Consider the following 18,129-nt stretch of genomic DNA (forward strand, 5'->3'; position numbering starts at 1 on the left):
GGTAAAAACTGAGAGGACAGAAAGCCATTAGTGCGCTTTTGCTGCTAGGGTGTAGGGAGAGGAAATTACAGTGGCGCAGTGTTTACACTCTTTGCTGTTTAGTCACTCAGTTGTCTTACTCTTTGTCATCCCATGGACTGTAGCCCACCAGGCTCCTCTGTCCATGGGATTCCCCAGGCAAGAATACTGGAGTGGGATGCCATTCCCATCTCCGGGGGATCTTCCCAACCCAGGGATCGAACCCATGTCTCCTGCCTTGGCAGTCAGATTCTTTACCACTGAGCCACCTGGGAAGATTGTGTCATTATAATTTAATAGATATACAAAGTTAAAAGATTTACATTGTGTCATTATAATTTAATAGCTATACAAAGTTAAAAAGCAGCTTTTTGTTCTCCTGCTTATCATGGGGCAGGCACTGGCACACAGAGAGGAAAAGAAGTGACAAGACAGGCTCTCAATTAGACTGGCTGATGCCAAGCCACTACTGGATTGAATCTGGTAAAATGACACTCCGGGGACTTCCCAGGTGGTCCAGTGGTTAAGACTCCATGCTCCCTGTGCAGGGGGCCTGGATTTGATCCCTGCTTAGGGAACTAGATCCCACATGCTGCAACTAACAGTTTGCATGCTACAACTAAGACCCAACACAGCCAAATAAATATTAAAAAGAAAACAACAAACAAAAACTGACACAGATCCAGGAGAGAAGCCCACGTGTCAGCAAGTGGGTCTGCTGCAACACCTCATCTCAAGATTTATTCCATAATTATTGAAACAAGACCTCATAATTACTTTAGGGAGAGAAATCAGTGCAGCTGAATTCTAACCAAGTATAGAAATCTTTTTATCATTAAGGTTTAATTGGCTTCTTCTCCCAAATTACACTAGAAACAAATTTATTGTACTCCTAGGGTATCATATTGTATTATTTATAAATGCAGACAATTCAAAAGCAATAAAATGCTTGGCCCTTGCTCTCAATAAACTTGCCATCTAATTGGGAGGACAACATCCAAATTAAAACAACTGAAGAACCCTCCAAAGTAACATGTAAGCAGTACCCCCAAGACAAGTATTCTCAGACTCTCCCAATGGAAGGATAAATTGATACAAGCCCCTATGGAAGGAATGTGGGCACAGAGATCAAAATGACAACTGAATTATCTCCTTTGACCCAGTTATGTAACTTCTGGGACTTTATCCTTTAGCCATACTTAAGAAATAACATATATATACAGTTCTTCATTACAGCATTATTCAAAATAAAAGACTGGAAAGAACTCAAGTATCCTTGAAAAGAGGACTAGCTAAATAAATTATGCTACTTATATACAGTGGAAGATTTTGAAGGTATAAAAATGCATGGGGAAGCTTTCATTTTTTTTTTTTTTTTCATGGGGAAGCTTTCAATGCACTGGTATTTTTCAAAGTCTCCAAGATATATTAAGTGCTGGGGAAAAAAAAAAACCCAGCAAGGTATAGAAAATGTGTGTACAATGCCTCCTTTTGTTTGCAAGAAGGGGAAAATGAAAATACAGAATATACTGGATGGTATGTGTGTATACTTATAGCTGATTCACTGTTGTTATACAGCTGAAACCAGCACAACATTGTAAAGCAATTATCTTCCAATTTAAAAAAAATTTTTAAGAATGTATCTGTATTTGCTTTAACATTCATTAAGTAAACTCTGAATGAATACACACAAAAACTAAAAGCTGTCACACAGAGTGAAGTCAGAAAGTGAAAAATATCACATAGAAAAATGGTGCAGATGAACCTATCAGCAAAGCAGAAACAGACACAGACGGAGAACAAATGTCTGGACACCAACGGGGAAAAGAGGGTGGGAAGAACTGGGAGACTGAGATTGACATATGTGCACTACTATGGATAAATCAGATAATGAGAATCTACCGTATAGCACCATGCTTTTGAACTGTGGTGTTGGAGGAGGCTCTTGAGAGTCCCTGGGACTGCAAGATCAAGCCAGTCAATCCTAAAGGAAATCAGTCCTGAATATTCATTGGAAGGATTCCTGAAGCTGAAATTGCAACACTTTGGCCAACTGACGCGAAGAACTGGCTCACTGGAAAAGACCCTGATGCTGGGAAAGAGAATGGGGCGACAGGATGAGATGGTTGGATGGCATCACCAACGTGATGGACATGAGTTTGAGCAAGCCCCGGGAGTGTGTACACACACACACACACACTCTCTCTCCAGCTGAGAGTCATGCTTGGTGAAGGACAGGGAAGCCTGGCGTGCTGCAGTCCATGGGGTCGCAAAGAGTCAGACACGACAGAGTGACTGAACTCAACTGGATAGCACAGGACACTCTACTCAGTGCTCTGTGGTGACCTCCATGGAACAAAAATCCAAAACAGAGGGGGTATGTGTATACACATGGCTGACGCACTTTGCTGTAGAGCAGAAATCAACACAACGCTGTAAAGCAACTAGACGCCAATAAAAAAAAAAAAATTTAAAAACAAGCTGATTACCTGCAGTGAGTAGGGGAGGGTAAGAAGAAGCTGAAGGTCTCAGGGCAGGTGGGAGAATAGCCGTCTAAAAGGCACAGACATATTCTGAGCCACGTGAATGTCTTCCTATTCAAATCAATGAAAAAACATCCCCCAACAAGGTAGAGCAGGATGAGGAGGAAGCTGGCTTCTGCAGGAGGCCTCCCTGCCCTGGGTGGAGCTTGGACTTAAGCTTTGGGTAGCTCAGTGAACACAGGGATACTGGGAGAGGGGAAAGCCCACAGCTTGGGCACCGGCAGCACCCAGGGCTTCTGAGCTGCTGCCAGATGAACCACATCCTCCAGGTGCCCCTGCGCTCTGCCTCCCTCCAGGGGCCAGGATGCTCATGACCCCCCATCCTCATCAGTTACCAGAACCTTCCAGCAGCTGGCTTTAATTTTCACTATGGGAGAGCAGAAAGGGGAGGACAGAGTTGATTAAGTAAACTTCTATTAAAGGAGGAGTGAAGCCCAGGAGGTCAAACAGTCTGGAACAGATACCTGGCTGGTTGCCAAGTTAATCTTGGAAACTACTCCCCCAAGACACCACTGAGAAATCTGCCCAATTGTGAATGTGGCCGGCTTCAAGTTGTATAATTGTGAGTGTTTGTTTTTTTTTCCCCTACTCTTTACACTTTGATGTGCATTCCAATTTTTTTAATGAGTATAGATTACTTTTAAAAACCAAAAAGTACTGCATACAATATGAAAGATGTGTATATTGTATACACCTTGTATATAAAAACCAAGTCAAACCACTATTCTTATGTAGTCCAGAAACTTTGAAAGATGAAGAAAGGAGGGACTTCCCAGGTGGCCAAATGGTTAAGACTTCGTCTTCCTGGGCAGGGAGTGCAGGTTTAATCCCTGGTCAGGCAGCTAGGATCCAACATGCCTCACGGCCAAAGAATCCGAACATAAACAACAGAAGTATTGTAACAAATTCAATAAAAACTTTTAAAATGGTTCTGCTGCTGCTAAGTCACCTCAGTCGTGTCCAACTCTGTGCGACCCCATAGACGCCAGCCCACCAGGCTCCCCCGTCCCTGGGATTCTCGAGGCAAGAACACTGGAGTGAGTTGCCATTTCCTTCTCCAATGCATGAAAGTGAAAAGTGAAAGTGAAGTCGCTCAGTCGTGTGCAACTCTTAGCAACCCCATGGACTGCAGTCTACCAGGCTCCTCCGTCTGTGGGATTTTCCAGGCAAGAGTACTGGAGTGGGTCGCCAGTGCCTTCTCCGTTAAAATGGTTCACATTAAAAAAAAAAAAAAAAAAGCTAATGGAAATTGGGATGGGCAGCATAAGAATTTTACAGTTGTAAACAAGAAATATAAGAATACTGTAATTAAAAAAAATTCTTCTATAATGCTGAAGATGCTACATGACTATAGATCACTTTGACTCACCCAGTCCGGGTGGGCCTAGTGGAACTGTCTACAGTTCCTGGGCAGGAAAGTGCAGTCATTAAAGAGATGTTTGCATCGGTCCTATGCTCTCCAGCCAGCTAGGCTTCGCTGGCGGCTCAGTGGCAAAGAACCTGCCTGCCAATGCAGGAGACCTGGGTTCAACCCCTGGCTCAGGAAGACCCTCTGGACAAGGACACGGCAACCCACTCCAGTACTCTTGCTTATGAAATCCCATGGACAGAGGAGCCTGGTGGGCTTCAGTCCATGGTGCTGCAGAAGAACTGGACAAGACTGAGTGCGCGCGTGCGTGCACACACACACACACACTCTCTCTCTCTGTCTCTCCAGCTGACAGTCATATGCCTTCCTACTGTCTTCCTCTCCCTGGGTTTAAAACTTGACATCTAATAAGTCAAACCACTTTCCTGCCTCCACTCTCTAAACCCAAATGCTGATGATAGTCCTATTTATCTCAGAAACTTAAAAATACATTTTGAAACTCAACCAACTTTTTTCTCAGGTTCTTAGTTAATCCTGAAAAAAGTAAGCTAACATTCAAATTACTCGAATAGGCTTGCACATAGCTGAGGCTAAGTTTCTTACCATTTCACAAAGTTTTATTTAAAGGGTCATCAGTAAAGTTAGTGCTTTAATGCTTGAAAACAGTATAGCAGACATTGATATTTGCAAGGAATCTATCCTAAAGGGTCATCAGTAAACTTAGTCCTTTAATGCTTGAAAACAGTATAGCAGACATTGATAGTTGCAAGGAATCTATCCTAAAGCCTTCCTGAGTCCCAAACTTGGGAACAGCACTATTGCACAAAACCATTCCCCTTTTAGGCAGGACTCTTTTGACTGTAAAATATACTAATAGAAATCCAAATGACAGAAAGGGGAGTGTGCTGGAGGACAGAATTCAAGGAATGGTGGCACAACCAAATTCAGGAAGAGGTGCAGTAAGCTTCCCTGAAAACAAGACCCAGGATACATACACTATCAGGACTCTGCCTGTCTCTCATTCATGCATCTCACTACAAGGCATTTTCATCGCCTACTCTACGTGGCAGGGGATACAGCCACTAAGAGGTTAAGGATCACCACTGACAGTAAACTTCCATCTGTTTCCAGTTGTAAATTCAAAAATCCTGAGACAAGTCTCTGATCGGCCAGTGATGGTCAGGCGTTCACCCTGAGCCAATCAGCTGGAAGAATGTAGAAGCTCCATCTGAATTACGTGGTTGAAGTGGAGGCGCCTCCATTCTCACAACGCACTGGATGCCAGACAGATCAAAATAAGTAAGAAAACAAAGAAAAGTCTACTACACTCCAGTAAAAAGGAACAGTGTAAAACTGAAAAATGTAAATGGCATTTCAGACCTTTATGGGAGTCATTTATTTAAGTTTTTAGGGAGCAACGGTGCAGTCAGTCGAAGAGGCTGAGTGCTTTCAGAGGCAAGACTTCCCTCCTACTATTCACCAGCTTCAGGGCACACGCAATTCAAGATTGTTCCGCCTTAGCAAAATCCAAAGTGTTATGTGTCACCGCCCTCCAATTGCTCCCAGATGGTAAATTATAAAGAACTGAGGGTCAGAATGCCTCTGAAAAGAGCATTTTTGATGACAGGTGCTTCTCTGAAATTAAAAGATTTACTATGTGAAGGGGGCTTCTTTGGTGGCTTAGATGGTAAAGAATCTGCCTGCAAAGCAAGAGACCCCAGTTCTATCCCTGGGTGAGGAAGATCCCCAAAGGGAACGGCTACCCACTCCAGTATTTTTGTCCAGAGAATCCCATGGACAGAGGACCCTGGAGGGCATTACGTAAAAGGTAAAATGGTTATCAATGAGCCTGCAGGCTGACTCTTCTTGACACCTCCTGCTCCTGCCCACCCACTCAATAGCCAACCAACTCCCTTTGTTTCTGTCAACAGCAACCCTCCATTTAGTCTCTTTCCCTCCATCTAGGGCTGTCCTGGTGGTTCAGAACCCCATTGACCAGGCTGAATCACTGGTTCATAGTAGAAAGAGAAATATGATGCCAAGGATCTTGTTTGCCAAATACATATCAAGGAATGAAAGATTTTTAGTCCCAAAATATAGGATTAATGAAGCCAAGACTAGGAAAATGACAAGACAAGAGCAAGGGTTTTGGAACCAGATAGCTCTAGTCTGAATCTAGCCCTGTTACTTACTCTCTGCATGACTATGGCAGTTATCCATGTTATCCAGTACCTCTGGGGCTAATTTTCTTATCAAATAGACATAATATTGTTTAATAGATGTATTATGAAGATTAAATCAAGTGACAGATTTTTAGGTGCCAAGGTAGTAAGGGACTTCAATATATGAGATAATATTAGAAGACTCTTGCTAACCTTACCAAGGTCAACATAAAAACACAAGTGGACTGCAGATGGCTAGGAGGTTAAGTCTGCACCCCTCTTACTGTCTTGCTTTGGTTCCCAAAATATCTGCCTTTCTTCCCTCTAAGCCTGAAAGTTCAGTTCAGTCGCTCAGTCATGTCCGACTCTTTGCGACCCCATGAATGCCAGCATGCCAGGCCTCCCTGTCCATCACCACGTTCAGTTCAGTCGCTCAGTCATGTCTGACTCTTTGCAACCCTATGAATTGCAGCACGCTGGACCTCCCTGTCCATCACCATCTCCCAGAGTTCAGTCAGACTCACGTCCATCAAGTCCATGATGCCATCCAGCCATCTCATCCTCGGTTGTCCCCTTCTCCTCCTGCCCCCAATCCCTGCCAGCATCAGAGTCTTTTCCAATGAGTCAACTCTTCGAATGAGGTGGCCAAAGTATTGGAGTTTCAGCTTTAGCATCATTCCTTCCAAAGAAATCCCAGGGTTGATCTCCTTCAGAATGAACTGGTTGGATCTCCTTGCAGTCCAAGGGACTCTCAAGAGTCTTCTCCAACACCACAGTTCAAAAACATCAATTCTTCGGGGCGCAGCCTTCTTCACAGTCCAATTCTCACATCCATACATGACCACAGGAAAAAGAATATGCTATCTAGGTTGGTCATAACTTTTCTTCCAAGGAGTAGGCGTCTTTTAATTTCATGGCTGCAGTCACCATTTGCAGTGATTTTGGAGCCCCCAAAAATAAAGTCTGACACTGTTTCTACTGTTTCCCCATCTATTTCCCATGAAGTAATGAGACCAGATGCCATAATCTTCGTTTTCTGAATGTTGAGCTTTAAGCAAACTTTTTCACTCTCCTCTTTCACTTTCATCAAGAGGCTTTTTAGTTCCTCTTCACTTTCTGCCATAAGGGTGGTGTCATCTGCATATCTGAGGTTATTGATATTTCTCCCGGCAATCTTGATTCCACCTTGGGTTTCTTCCAGTTCAGCGTTTCTCATGATGTACTCTGCATAGAAGTTAAATAAGCAGGGTGACAATATACAGCCTTGACGTACTCCTTTTCCTATTTGGAACCAGTCTGTTGTTCCATGTCCAGTTCTAACTGTTGCTTCCTGACCTGCATACAGATTTCTCAAGAGGTAGGTTAGGTGGTCTGGTATTCCCATCTCTTGCAGAATTTTCCATAGTATATTGTGATCCACACAGTCAAAGGCTTTGGCATAGTCAATAAAGCAGAAATAGATGTTTTTCTGGAACTCTCTTGCTTTTTCCATGATCCAGCGGATGTTGGCAATTTGATCTCTGGTACCTCTGCCTTTTCTAAAACGAGCTTGAACATCAGGGAGTTCATGGTTCACGTATTGCTGAAGCCTGGCCTGGAGAATTTTGAGCATTACTTTACTAGTGTGTGAGATGGGTGCAATTGTGCAGTAGTTTGAGCATTTTTTGCATTGCCTTTCTTTGGGATTGGAACGAAAACTGACCTTTCCAGTCCTGTGGCCACTGCTGAGTTTTCCACATTTGCTGGCATATTGAGTGCAGCACTTTCACAGCAGCATCTTTCAGGATTTGAAACAGCTCCACTGGAATTCCATCACCTCCACTAGCTTTGTTTGTAGTGATGCTTTCTAAGGCCCACTTGACTTCACATTCCAAGGTGTCTGGCTCTAGATTAGTGATCACATCATCATGATTATCTGGGTAGTGAAGATCTTTTTTGTACAGTTCTTCCGTGTATTCTTGCCACCTCTTAATATCCTCTGCTTCTGTTATGTCCGTACCATTTCTGTCCTTTATCGAGCCCATCTTTGCATGAAATGTTCCCTGGGTATCTCTAATTTTCTTGAAGAGATCTCTAGTCTTTCCCATTCTGTTGTTTTCTTCTATTTCTTTGCATTGATCACTGAAGAAGGCTTTCTTATCTCTTCTTGCTATTCTTTGGAACTCTGCATTCAGATGCTTATATCGTTCCTTTTCTCCTTTGCTTTTTGCTTCTCTTCTTTTCACAGCTATTTGTAAGGCCTCCCCAGACAGCCATTTTGCTTTTCTGCATTTCTTTTCCATGGGGATGGTCTTGATCCCTGTCTCCTGTACAATGTCACGAACCTCATTCCATAGTTCATCAGGCACTCTGTCTATCAGATCTAGGCCCTTAAATCTATTTCTCACTTCCACTGTATAATCATAAGGGATTTGATTTAGGTCATACCTGAATGGTCTAGTGGTTTTCCCTACTTTCTTCAATTTGAGTCTGAATTTGGTAATAAGGAGTTCATGATCTGAGCCACAGTCAGCTCCTGGTCTTGTTTTTGTTGACTCTATCGAGCTTCTCCATCTTTGGCTGCAAAGAATATAATCAATCTGATTTTGGTGTTGACCATCTGGTGATGTCCATGTGTAGAGTCTTCTCTTGTGTTGTTGGAAGAGGGTGTTTGCTATGACCAGTGCATTTTCTTGGCAAAACTCTATTAGTCTTTGCCCTGCTTCATTCTGCATTCCAAGGCCAAATTTGCCTGTTACTCCAGGTGTTTCTTGACTTCCTACTTTTGCATTCCAGTCCCCTATAATGAAAAGGACATCTTTTTTGGATGTTAGTTTTGAAAGGTCTTGTAGGTCTTCATAGAACCATTCAACTTCAGTTTCTTCAGCGTTATTTGTTGGGGCATAGACTTGGATTGTGATATTGAATCGTTTGCCTTGGAGACGAACGGAGATCATTCTGTCATTTTTGAGATTGCATCCAAGTACTGCATTTCGGACTCTTTTGTTGACCATGGTGGCTACTGCATTTCTTTTGAGGGATTCCTGCCCGCAGTAGTAGATATAATGGTCATCTGAGTTAAATTCACCCATTCCAGTCCATTTTAGTTCGCTGATTCCTAGAATGTCGACATTCACTCTTGCCATCTCTTGTTTGACCACTTCCAATTTGCCTTGATTCATGGACCTGACATTCCAGGTTTGTATGCAATATTGCTCTTTACAGCATTGGACCTTGCTTCTATCAACAGTCACATCCACGGCTGGGTATTGTTTTTGCTTTGGCTCCATCCCTTCATTCTTTCTGGAGTTATTTCTCCACTAATCTCCAGTAGCATATTGGGCACCTAATGACCTGGAGAGTTCCTCTTTTGGTATCCTATCATTTTGCCTTTTCATATGTTCACGGGGTTCTCAAGGCAAGAATACTGAAGTGGCTTGCCATTCCTTTCTCCGGTAGACCATATTCTGTCAGACCTCTCCACCATGACCCACCCGTCTTGGGTTGCCCCACCGGCATGGCTTGGTTTCATTGAGTTAGACAAGGCTGCGGTCTTAGTGTGATTAGATTGACTAGTTTTCTGTGAGTATGGTCTCAGTGTGTCTGCCCTCTGATGCCCTCTTGCAACACCTACCATCTTAGTTGGGTTTCTCTTACCCTGGGCGTGGGGTATCTCTTCATAGCTGCTCCAGCAAAGCGCAGCCGCTGCTCCTTACCTTGGATGAGGGCTATCTCCTTACCGCCGCCGTTCCTGACCTTCAACGTGGGATAGCTCCTCTAGGCCCTCCTGTGCCTGCGCAGCCACCACTCCTCGGGTTGCCCCTCCCAGTTGCCACCCCTGACCTCTGAGGTGGGGTAGCTCCTCTCGGCCGCGCTTAGTGCGCCGGCATGCAGCCGCCAAGCCTGAGAAGACTGTTTAAATAATAGTTCTTTGCTTTCTTTATTAAGGACTGTTTTGATGCAGAACCATCATCTAAAAAAAAAGGTTTGGAGTCATTCTTTCTTGGGATGGAGTACAGCCAGATGCTGTATTTAAGGAGACAGAAAAATCTGAGAATGTTAATTCCCTGAATTTTTTAGTAGAATTTGAGTAATTTAAGTCATCTTCCCAGAACATTGTTTAACTTAATGATGGTAGGGGAGGGGTAAGTGGCATGTGCCAGTAAATTTGAATATTTGAAGGATTATGACTAAATTACGGTATGACAAAGAAAGACAGAAATTCAAAAAGTCAAATACCTATTTTCCCTGAATGATTTTATGACACAGATTGTAATATGAATATGCTGATAGAAGATGGAATTAGAAAAGTTACTGCAATATTAAACATGGATTCAACAATAAACTCTTCATGAATTTTTTTTTAGGTCAAATTTCAACATAGGGTAAATCTCACTGTGACCTATTGAACATCATGAGGTCAACAAAATCTGAGATTCTGTAACCCAGACACGCTTATTTTTTTTTTCCTAATTCAAGGCTCCTAAAAGATCATGACTAGGGACACCAATTCTGGTACTAAAAATAAATACTATGTTGCTTTCTCCATTTACAGGTAAATTTTATAAGACTCTACATCTAAAACCTCTTATTTGTATTCTAGAAATGCGCTACTATCTTCCTACTATCCGCAAACAACCAACATAAAATGTGATAAATAAGAAAAATATAAAGCATTGCTGAAAGAAATTAAAGAACATCTAAATAAAGGGAAAGAATCCTGTGTTCACAGATTGCAAGATTTAATGTTGTTGAGATGATAATAGTACCCAAATCGACATATAGATTCAATGAAATGTTTGGGGTTTTTTTGCAAAAATGAAAAATCCATACTGAAATTCATATGGAATTTCAATGGACCTAGAATAACCAAAATAATCTTGGAGGATTCACATCACCTGATTTTAAAACTTATTACAAAGGTAGAGTAATCAAAACTAAGGTACTGGTATAACAAGAGACATATAGAGCAATGGAATAAAATTTAGAGTCCATAAATAAACCTTCACATTTTTAGTCAATTGATTTTGACAAGGGGGCCAAGACCAATAAATAAAGAAAGAACAGTCTCTTCAATAAATGGTACTGGGAAAACTAAATACCACATGCAAAAGAATGAAGTTGATCCTTGCCTTATACTATATATAAAAATTAATTCAAAATTAATCAATGACCTAAATTTAAGAGCTAATATTATCAGATTCTTAGAAGAAAATGTAAGGGAAAATTTTTATGGCCTTGGATTTGGCAACGGTTTCTTAAATGTAACACCAAAGCACAGACAACACAAGAAAAAGCAGATAAATGGGACTTCATGAAAACTAAAAACTTCTTTGCACCAAAAATTTCTGTGCACTATCAAGAGAGTAATGGGGGAAGAGAGGAATGAGGGGAAATATTTGCAAACCGTATATCCGATAAGGATTTGATATGCCAAATACACTAGAGAAGGAAATGGCAACCCACTCCAGTACTCTTGCCTGGGAAATTCCATGGACAGAGAAGCCTGGCGGGCTACACTCCATAGGGTCACAAAGAGTCAGACAGGACTGAGTGACTAAGCAACAGCAACAACAGCACAGGATACAGAAAGAACTCCTAAAGGTCAACAATACCAAGTCAAATAACATGATGTTAAAATGGGCAAAGGGAGGACTTAGAGGGAAGGGAGGGATAATTAGGTGAAGCAGAGAGGGTGTGGAGGGCAGGGAAACTATTCTACAGACTACCATAGTGGTGGATGCATGTCATTATACACGTCAAAACCGAGAGCACATACACCGAGAATGAACCCTAACGTAAACCACGGACTTTGGGTGATAATGCTGTCAATATAGGTGTACCGATTTTAATACACGTACCTCCTCTCTGGTGTGGGATGTTGATTGTGGGGGAGGTTGTGCATGGATTGGGGTGGTGTACGGGAATTCTCTATACTTTTCACTCAATTTTGCTGTAAACTTAAAACTTATTTAAACACAGGGGCATTGAGGAGAGGAGCAAAGGACCTGATTAGACATTTCTCTAAAGAAGATAAACAAATCCCCAGTAAGCACATGAAGAGATGCTCAACGTCATTAATCGTTCAGTTCAGTTCAGTCGCTCAGTCATGTCTGACTCTTTGTGACCCCATGAATCGCTAGGGAAATGTAAATCAAAACCACAGTGAGCTGCCACTTCACACCCACAAGGATGACTATAATAAAAAAAAATGCGGAAAATATGTGTTGGAGAGGATGTAGAGAAATTGGACAAGTCCCACCCTCAGACATTGATGGTAGAAATGTAAAGTGGTTCAACTGCTGTGAAAAAAAATACCTCAAGAAGTTAAACATAGAATCATCTTATAACACAGCAATTCCACTCCTATATAAATATCCAAGACAAATGAAAACAAGAATGAAACAAATACATGTACACCTATGCTTATTGTAGCATCACCCACGAGTCAAAAAGAGGAAATAGCCCAAATGTCCAACATGGGATGAACAGATAAACAAAATGTGGTACGTCCATATAGTGGAATGCTATTCATCCATATAGTGGAATGCTATTCATCCTTATAGTGGAATGCTGTTCATCCTTAAAAATGAAGGAAGTTCTGAAACATGCTACAACATGAACGAAGCTTGAAGACAGCACACTAAGTAAAAGAAGCCAGACACAAAAGGACGGTTTTCTAAGATTATATGTATACGAGATGTTTAACAAGGCAAATTCATAGAGACAGAATGTGGAATGGTAATTGCCAGAGGCTGGTAGGAATAGGAAATTATTGGCTATTGATTACAGAGGGGAGAATAGGAAATTACTGCCTAATGATTAGGGAGTTTTGCCATAACGGTGATTCCTGCATAATACAATGAATGTATTTAATGCTGAGTCACACTTCAGATGGTTAAGATGGCAAATTTTGTCATACATTTTCTTTTTACAATTACATGTAAAAAGAAAAAAGTAATCTGTGCTAACTAATCTGTGAACATAGGAATTAGCAGCTATGGTGAAAGTTTACCAGGAAGGATATTGCTACAGAGTTTAAAGCAGACAGAGTTTAAAGCACGATGGTCTAGATGAAGCCCAGGATAGTTCAAGATCAAGTACTGATGAGTATTTTTAAGGTACTACATAAGCTGGCTCTAAAATCCATATGGAAGAACTAAGAATAACAAAAAATAATTTTTGAAAAAAGAAAACGAGAGAGGCCACCTCTCCCTGTGAGACATCAAGAGATAGATGAAAAGCTATACTATTTAGACAGTATGATACCAGCCCAGGAACAGGTAAAAGATCAGTCGACAAAAGCCCCAAGCACACCCCTGGAAGTATGAAAACCTGGTACCAGACAGACATAACCCATCAGTGGAGAAAGAAGAGGCTATGTGATAAAGGGGCTGGGCCAGCTGATTATCTGTATGGCAGAAAAAGAAAAATAGATCCCTACCTTACAGCAATCACAGAATAAATTCTAGATGGATCTTATGCTTAATACGAAAATCAAAATTTTTGAAAAGCTTAGAAAGAAAATAGAGGAAAATATACACGTGATTTTAGAGTGGGTGGAAAATTCTTTTAAGCAAAACTCAGGGGCTTCCCTGGTGGTCCAATGGTTAAGAATCCACCTTGCAATGCAGGGGACACGAGTTTGATCCTTGGTCTGGGAAGATCCCACATGCTGTGGGGCAACTAAGCCCGTGCGCCACAACCGCTAAAGCCTGTGGCCCTAGAGCCTGTGCTCCGCAACAAGAGAAGCCACTGCAATGAGAAGTAGCCCGCGAGAGAGCAGCCGCCGCACTCCACGGCGAGAGAACGCCAGCAGGAAGTAACGAAGACCCAGCAGGGCCCAAAATAAATATTTTTAAAAAGACTCAAAGCATGAATAATAAAAGATTGCAAAAACAGTTGTCTACATCAAAATTAAACTTATCTGTACATCAACATGGAGAAGGCAATGGCACCCCACTCCAGTTCTTGTCTGGAAAATCCCATGGACGGAGGAGCCTGGTAGGCTGCAGTCCATGGGGTCGCAAAGAGTCGGACATGACTGAGCGAATACCATAAAAAGACAAGCAAGAGACCTGGAGACAATCTCTGCACAGTGACTGGTAAAGGATTAGTAACCAGAATACACAATGAACTACTACAACCAATAAGAAAAATGACAGCATAATAGATGCAAAAGCAAAGAATGTGAACAGACAATTCAACCAAGAGGAGACACAAGTAGCCAATAAACACAGGAAAAGATGCGCAATCTCATTAATAATAAAAACACAAATACGACTGTGAGACACCACTTCACATGCATCAGACCGGCAGTGCATTTTACAAATCAGCAGTAAGCGTGACTGAGGTCACAGAGAGGCAGAAACTGTCATATATACCGTCCACTGGCACAGCCATCCTTGAGAGAAGTGTGGCCGTGTCACTGCAGATCATGACGCCCCAGCAGCATCCTAGAGACACTCCCGCCCTTGCACACAAAGACACACGTATAAGAATGTGCCTCTACGCATCGAGGGTAAGGGTGCTTATCCATGCATTTACATGGAGCGATGATGGGATGAACGTATGCGCTGTAATGATAAGTCAGCACAGTGGTGGCCTCTGGATAGGCGGGAGGGAGGAAGGAGAGAGAACTTGGGAACAGGTACACAGAGCGTTTCAGCTACATCTATATTTTTTTACTTAAAAAAAGGAACTGGAGGGACTTCCCTGACAGCCCAGTGGTTAAGACTCTTCGCTTCCACTGCAGGAGGTTCGAGTTCCATCCTTAGTCAGGGAACTAAGATCCCACATGCCTCTTGATGTGGCCAAAAAGCAAAAATAGATAAATAAATAAAAATAAATTTAAAAAAATTTAAAAACTGGAGCACAGAGGCAAAATGTTAAGGTTCGACAAAACTAAATTGTGAGGAACATTTATTTGTTTGTTTTTGTTTTGTTTTGAATTCTTAACATTTTGCTTTAAAAAATATGAAGTATAGTAGATTTACAATGTTCTGTTAATTTCTCCTCTATAGCAAATTGATATAGTTACACATACACATGTCTATATGTATACATATATACATTCCTTTTTAAAAAATTCATTTCCATTATGGTTCATCATAGGATATTGAACATAGTTATTTGTGCTATATAGTAGGACCTTGGAGAGGGCGATGGCAACCCACTCCAGTACTCTTGCCTGGAGAGTCCCATGGACGGAGGAGCCTGGTGGGCTGCAGTCCACGGGGTCGTGAAGAGTCAGACATGACTGAGCAACTTCTCTTTCCCCTTTTCCCTGGTGGTCCAGTGCCTAAGACCTAGTGCTCCCAAGTAGGGGACCCAAGTTTGATCCCTAGTCAGGGAACTAGATCCCACATGCCGCAACTAAGACCCAGAGAAGTCAAATAAAGAAAAAAAATTTTTTAGAAAAACCTAAATTGTGAGTAGATGATATTCTTTGCACTCTTCTGAATACTTGAACTATTTCATCATAATACTCCCTTAAATTCTAGCAAAATTTATTCAGCCTGACTCTGGGGGGACATGAACACACCCGGTTGTTGGGCAACTGCAGAAGAGCAGAGGAAGAGGGATCTTTAGAGCTGAGGAGCCGAATCTTTCCTAAAGACTGCAAGCCAAGAAACGAAGAAGCCTGACTCGGGAGGCACCAACTCCCCTGCCTTCACCTTAACTGGTAGGATGACCCGTGTCAACACCATTCCGCTGGGAGTCTCCCCATCCCCAGCGACATGCCTCTCTCCAGGCTGCACCTCGACTCCCCCCTCTAACCGTGACATTTTTTCTGAACACGGAGCGGAGTCAGCTGTGACTTCTAACTGATTCAGAGAAACACTAAGCAGAGCTGTCATTTATTCCCTCTCTGATCATCTCCTGCAGGGATAATTAAGTATTTTAATACAAAATGAGAAAAACGCAAATTTCTTTCTTTCCCAACTTCTACTGCAAAGCAAAACATGTTGGCAAGGATGTCAAGAAAGAACTGTAGGCAAAAATGACAACCACCAATGACTCACCAAGCAAAGGCAGGAAGGTGGGGCAGTGAACAAAGCCAGACAACCTGGTCTAAATACCAGCCCCTCTGCTCACTTGCCAACTTCATTTACATAACGTCTTGGAGGCTCAGTTTCCTCAGTTACACTCTCAAGCAACAACAAAAACTCCTACCTCACGGGGTTAATAAGAAAATAAGATTATATATGAAAATCAATTGCACAGTGGCTGGCATATAATACACTAGTAGTAATAACAGTGATTCATATTATCAATAATCATGGATTCAACTACATTGAATTTACTCTTTGCACCTGCTCGAATTTAAGTTCATGATAACAGGCAAATTGGTTTTGTTCACTGATATAATCCAAACACTGAGAGCACTGTCTGGCCCATACTAGACACTCAATAAATGTTTGTTGAGTGAAGAAACGTGAGTCTCAGTATTTGGCACATTGCTGTAGTTGTCATTCAGTCCCTAAATCATGTCTGACTCTTTGTGACTCCGTGGACTGTAGTCCACCAGGCTCCTCTGTCCATGGGATTCTCCAGGCAAAAATATTGGATTGGGTTGCCATTTCCTTCTCCAGGGGATCTTCCTGGACCAGGGACTAAACCAGTGTCTCCTGCATTGCAGGCAGATTCTGTACCAATGAGCCACTGGGGAAGCCCATTTCACACACAGGAGAGCTTATTATGCGCTTGGCATTACACATTTTGTATCTCATTTAATCCTTACAACAATAATGGATTATTATTATTTTACTGTTTATTTGGCTGCACCAGGTATTAGTTGCAGCAAGTGGGATCTAGTTCCCTGACCAACAATCGAGCCTGGGTCCTGTGCATTGGAAGCACAGAGTCTCAGCCACTGGACTACCAAGGAAGTCTCCAATGAGGAATTATACTATTCGTTTTATAAAGGAGGCACAGAAAAGTCAGCTTCCTTCCCCAAGCTCACAGAGTTAAATGAGAGAGTCAGGATTTGAATCCTGATTGCCAGTTTTCAGGTATTTGCTGAATTAATGCATAAGTAATTGTTCAGAATTAACTGGACAATTTAGTAAATGTCCACAGTAGTTAGGGTGAGAATGATGAGTTACCTTGGGTAGCCGGGTGAATTATGGCTAATTACATAATCAATGAATCGTGATTAAGTTAGTATTTATTAATATTATGTGTTATCATGGCTTTGTAGCAGAGATCAGCCATGCTCCAGGCAAGGAGAGAAGCCTGCTGCTATTCTCAATCTCTCTGCTAGGGCTGCAATGAGGAGGGAGTTCACATGTTACAGAGAGTTACTGGATAAAAAGCCAGAAAGCAAATGTCCCAAGTTCTAAAGAGAATTAGCAAATAAAACCCAGCTTACTCCTCCCTTCTCACAAGACTCCAACTTAACATAACTGGATTTAGAATCCACTGTACTTAGGGGAAAAAAGTGGTATGAAGGCAAGAAAGGAAAGGAAATGTTTTCCTTTTCCTAAGACCTCGACTATTAACATATTTATTCTTCAGAGTCCCTTGGACAGCATGGAGATGAAACTAGTCAATCCTAAAGGAAATCAACCCTGAATGTTCATTGAAAGGACTGATGCTGAAGCTCCAATACTTTGGCCACGTGATGCAAAGACCCGACTCACTGGAAAAGACCCTGATGATGGGGAAGACTGAGAGCAGGAAGAGAAGGGGACAACAAAGGATGAGCAGGTTGGATGGCATCACCAACTCAATGGACATGAGTCCGAGCAAGCTCCGGGAGACGGCGAAGGACAGGGAAGCCTAGTGTGCTGCAATCCATGGGGTTGCAACAAGTTGGACAGGACTGTGCGACTGAACAACAACTTACAATCAATTACTTCTGAAGAAAAAGACATATACAACAATGACAGTAATAGAAACTATTTCGTTTGGACTCATCTTTATTTTTTTTTTTAATTTATTAATTTATTTATTTTTAATGGACTCATCTTTAAAGATAACTTTACAGAAGTTTATTGTAAAAAAGTTCAAAGCACAGATGAGAAAAAAAGGCATCTCATTACCACTATATAAT

General features: G+C 41.9%; 1 protein-coding gene and 1 long non-coding RNA gene across 2 annotated transcripts in view; both read right to left on the reverse strand.

Annotated features, from left to right (window-relative positions):
* EXTL3 (exostosin like glycosyltransferase 3) overlaps positions 1-2,607 on the reverse strand; it is a 100,223-nt gene extending 97,616 nt beyond the window's left edge. The window contains exon 1 of the mRNA XM_040236304.1: positions 2,508-2,607. The gene's annotated coding sequence lies outside the window, so the exon portion shown is untranslated. The remainder of the gene's footprint in view (positions 1-2,507) is intronic.
* A 7,277-nt stretch (positions 2,608-9,884) lies between these two features.
* The window catches only part of LOC120860546, a 31,207-nt gene continuing 22,962 nt past the window's right edge, over positions 9,885-18,129 (reverse strand). Inside the window, exon 3 of the long non-coding RNA XR_005720367.1 lies at positions 9,885-10,044. This is a non-coding gene — a long non-coding RNA (uncharacterized LOC120860546). The remainder of the gene's footprint in view (positions 10,045-18,129) is intronic.

This window comes from Oryx dammah, unplaced genomic scaffold (genome assembly GCF_014754425.2).
Source record: "Oryx dammah isolate SB20612 unplaced genomic scaffold, SCBI_Odam_1.1 HiC_scaffold_1, whole genome shotgun sequence".
In the NCBI taxonomy this organism is placed as follows: Eukaryota; Metazoa; Chordata; class Mammalia; order Artiodactyla; family Bovidae; genus Oryx; species Oryx dammah.